Raw genomic sequence first — 5067 nt, 5'->3', positions numbered from 1 at the left:
GTCAAGCTCCCCGCAGAAGGCAGTGGAGAGAAAGGGCAGGACTCTGGGAGAACATGAGGACCTACTGGGCCTAACCTGTCAGCATCCCCTTGGCTGGGCAACTGGTTTGGCTCAAGGTGGCATCTGGGCAAGGTGAGGCCCCAAACTCTGTAAAATTTGGTTCAAACTTGTATGATCCCATAGATGACTTTGTTTCTTGATGAACACTGTTTTAGAGAGATCAAAGCCACGTGGCTTTGCTAAGAAGGAAGATGAGTGTTTTCCTAAGCAGGTGTGTGTGTGTGTGTGTGTGTGTGTGTGTGTGTGTGTGTGTGTGTGTGTGTTGGCGGGGCAGGGGAAGGAGAAAGTGGCCCCCTCTAGTGGGCAGCTGTGGGAACAGCGTAAACTGGAGCAGTTATTGAGCATGGGGTTAAGAGGTGGAGAAATGTACAGGAGAGCTGCAAATGTTGGCTTGTTTCTCCTCTTGGGACCCCCTCTCCACCTCCACCCCACCCCTACCCACAATGGCTCCCTTGACAAATAGGCTCCTCTGACCCACAAGGTTTTGTGGTTTTTTTTGGCGGTACGCGGGCCTCTCACTGTTGTGGCCTCTCCCGTTGCAGAGCACAGGTTCTCACTGTTGTGGCCTCTCCCGTTGCAGAGCACAGGCTCTGGACACGCAGGCCCAGCGGCCATGGCTCACGGGCCTAGGCGCTCCACGGCATGTGACCCACAAGATATTTTAACAAATGCTCACCGTGCATCAGACCCTAAGTACTTTTCTGATAGTAATCCATTTAATACTTGTAATAACCCTGTGAAGTAGGAACGATTGTTAGCCGCATTTTACAGAAGAAGCCAAGGAACAGAGGGCTTGAGTAACTCTGAAAACACACAGCCAGTACATAGAGAAACTGTCATGCAAACGAGGATCCTCCAGCTGCAGATTCTGTGCCCCTGACCGTATCCCCAAGGGCTCTTGGCCTCTGGTTTCCCCAGGTCTGTTGTTGAGTTGAGGCACTGATACTAACACCTACATCATCTCCCTTCTCACCCCTAGACTTACAGTTACCAGAGCTCTTTATTATTCATATCCTTCATCTCACTTGGTGCTCTGTGAAGTAGGAAGCACAGGCACTGTCTCCTTTCTACAGATGGGGAAATGCAGGACCAGAGAGGGACAGGATGTACCCAGGGTTGCACAGCTGGTAAGGCGTAGAGCTGGTGTTGAAGGCAGGTCCACCGGTGCCACTCTGTCCCTCTCCCTGGCCTCCCTGCTATTTAACTTCCAGCAGCCATCCCTCCCCACGGGAGGTCCCCTGCTCCATCTTTCCTTATGTGTCCTCTCTGAACCAGTGTCCTCTGCCTTCCCCTTCCTAACCCTCACATCCTCTTGCCCTGAGGTGCCCTTGTCCACCCTCTGAAATAGTTTCCATTTCACCCATTACCTTTGCCCTTTTGCTCCCTCCTTGGCCCCGAAATGTCCGTTTTGAGGCCGTTTTCTCCTTTACAATGTTCTCCGAAGGCTGACATTTGCCTTCCCTCCACCTGGCTGACGGAGCTTCTCAGGGACACAGTACATTCGGGGAAGTGAGATGGGTACCTTCAGAAAATATATCCGAGCCCATCCTTTCTCAAAATGTTCTGTACATAAGAGGCCCATGTGATGTCTGTTAAAAATTCAAGTTGCTGGGCCCCAGATGCTGAGTCAATCGGTCTCAGCATTTTATACAACTGTCTGACGTGACTCTGATCCAGTGGGTACCACGGTTTCAGAAACAATGTTTCCAACAGGGTCATTCTGGTGTGGATCTTGATGCAATGCGAGGCCTCTGTGGTGATGCTCGGAGTTGCCCCTCCAGTCAGAGCCCTGAGGGTTGCAGCAGAACTCAGAGCTGTGAGGTAAGATGGGTGAGGTGGGGCTGGGCATTTCCCAGAATTACAGTGGCCTGTGGTCTTGGCTTAAGTGGCCGTGTGGACAGGCTACTGATTGATGGAGGCCGTTTCTTAGGGCTGATGTAACAAAGTACCACAAACAAAGTGGCTTTCCAACAGAAATGTATTCTCTCACAGTTCTGGAGGCTAGAAGTCCAAAATCAAGGTGTCAGTGGGGCTGTGCTCTCTCCTGAGGTTCTAGGGAAGGATCTTTCCTTGCCTCTTCTTGCTTCTGGTGTTTGCTGGTAATCTTTGGGGTCCCTTTGCTTACTGTTGCCTCACTCCAAACTCTGTCTGTGTTGTCACATGGCTGTCCTCTTCCTGGGTGTCCCTCTTCCTCTTTTAAGGACACTAGTCATGTTGGATTTAGTGCCCATCCTACGCCAGTATGACCTCATCTGAACTTTTAACTAATTCCATCTGCAACAGCCCTGTTTCCAAATAAGGTCACATTCTCAGGCACTGACTAAAGATTAGGACTGCAACATATCTTCCGGATGAATACAATTCAGCCTTTAGCAGAGGGGATCATTTTGATGCTTTTATTGGGATGTATACATGTTTAAGAATTTTCTCTTTGCTCACAGATGGGGAGCAAATAGCATTAAATCGCATAAAATAGCATTTTATGCACAGAGCATTAAGACTTGGCTTTTACGAAAAGGCCCGAGTCACTCTTCACAGATCAGAATGCTTTCCTGCTGACGAAGTACTTTTCCATGACTGACGGGTAAAGCGGGACCAGGAGTTGAGGGTGTCATCTCTATGGGGCCAGGGGCACCTGAAGGGTGAAGAAGACATAGAGAAGGTGATTTTAAATGTTCCTAGAGGGTGATTCAACCCCCCTCGTTTATTCTCACTAACCCCCAAGGCACTGGCAGTTGTGGGAAAGATAGGCCCAGGTTCAGAGCTCTGTTGGGTTCCTAGCTTTGTCCAAATCGCGTAAGCTCTGTGATCTTGGGCTACTTAAACTTTCTAGACTTCAGGTTTACTTGGGTTTCTCATTGTAAGTGGGAAAAATAAAACATAAAACATAATCACTAGACTTTGCAGCACTGTTTACAATAGCCAAGACATAGAAGCAACCTAAGTGTCCATTGATAGATGAATGGATAAAGAACATGTCATATATATATATATACAATGGAATATTACTCAGCCATTAAAAAGAATGAAATAATGCCATTTGCAGCAACATTGATGGACCTAGAGATTATCATACTAAGTGAAGTAAGTCAGAGAAACACAAATATCATATGATATTGCTTATGCAGAATCCAAGAAAAAAAATGATACAAATGAACTTATTTACAAAACAGACTCACAGATTTAGAGAACAAACTTATGGTTACCAGTGGGGGAAGGGTGGGGGTAGGGATAGACTGGGAGTTTAAGATCAACATGTACACACTGCTATATTTAAAATAGATAACCAAGGGCTTTCCTGGTGGTGCTGTGGTTGAGAATCCACCTGCCAGTGCAGGGGACACGGGTTCGAGCCCTGGTCCAGGAAGATCCCACATGCCGCGGAGCAACTACGCCCGTGCACCACAGCTACCGAGCCTGCGCTCCAGAGCCCTTGAGCCACAACTGCTGAAGCCCACGTGCCTAGAGCCACTGCTCCACAACAACAGAAGCCACCACGATGAGAAGCCCGCGCACCGCAACAAAGAGTAGCCCCCACTCGCTGCAACTTAGAAAAAGCCTGTGTGCAGCAACGAAGACCCAACACAGCCAATAAATAAATAAATAAACTTATAATAAAATAGATAACCCACGAGGATGTGCTGTATAGCAGATGGAACTCTGCTCAGTATTATGTAACAACCTAAATGGGAAAAGTATTTGAAAAAGAATAGATACTTGTATATGTATAACTGAATCACTTTGCTGTACACCTGAAACTAACACAACATTGTTAATCAATACTCCAACATAAAATAAAAATTTTTTAAAAATCAAATAAAAAATCAATCGTATGAGAAAAAAAAAAACAACATAATCCCTAAAGTTGCATGAGGAGTAAAAGAAATAATGCAGTGAGGGAGGAGGTTACTTAGTGGACATCCAGAATGAATTATTTCCTCTTCCTTCTCTATTCCCCTCCCACTGTCCCTCCTTTCCTTCCAAGAGGAAATGTGAGATATTTATGATTTTAAGGCACGCCACCGAGTGGACGGCTCTTTCTCTCTGGGACATCTGGCCCCATGGGTGTGTGGGTGGTGGGTGAATATGTAGTAAAATACTAGTGACAGCAGCTAACATGTGACAGCTGTATCCATAAAAGCTCATGTTATGCTCCGAAGACTCTGCTAGGTCATGCTCTTGTTTCCCTTTTATAGATGAGGAAACTGAAGCACACCTCCAACATGCTCATCCTCATCCAGTCATTGGACACCTGCCATGTGCTGGCTTTCAGTAATTGAAGGGGGACAATGGGAGAATACGCAGGAGAGGACATGCCTGGCCAGCCCAGGTCCAAGCTCTCTGTACTTAACCCAAGGCACTTCCAGCTCGAGAGTTAGTGCTTCCAATATTTGCAAGGTGGAGTCAGGAGTTATTGAATTCCTGCTCATTACTGTTGAGAAATATTTATAAGTTATTAATCAAAAGATGAGCTCACGTAAAATTTGATTGGTAAATAAAACCAGAGGGACAGGAATATATCCAGGTTGCCTTTCAAACTCTCTCTCTCTCTGTCCTTTGCCAGGGTTCCTCAGGGTCATTGGTTGGGAATAAGCAGGTTGCTTTAGAATATCATTGCTCTTTCTGGAACCCCATGGGTGTGAAACAAGCTCCACTGACAAACATTTAAGTGCTTTGAGATCTTCCAAATACAGTGCAGCACAATGGATGGTGGTAAAATCTTGAACTATCAATGGGCAAGGCGACTGGATGGGATGGAATCATCACCTCCTGCCCCCTTTTGTCAGGTGATTTGGTTGCCATGATGATGTGAGATTGAGGAGGAGGCTGAGAACACATTCTCATCTAGGAACTTTAAAATCTTTCTGGAAGTGTGACAGTTTCTCTTGTTGCTGAGTCCACTCTAGCCTGGGACATGCCTGACCCCAGTAGCAGCGTGGATGCTATGTGGACAGTAATGACCAAACGATAAACCAAATGATTCTACCAAGTGGATTCTGTGTGCCC

This window comes from Kogia breviceps, chromosome 6, assembly GCF_026419965.1.
Source record: "Kogia breviceps isolate mKogBre1 chromosome 6, mKogBre1 haplotype 1, whole genome shotgun sequence".
Taxonomy (NCBI): Eukaryota; Metazoa; Chordata; class Mammalia; order Artiodactyla; family Physeteridae; genus Kogia; species Kogia breviceps.
The sequence above is the reverse complement of the archived record's forward strand: the minus strand, read 5'-3'. Positions refer to the sequence as shown.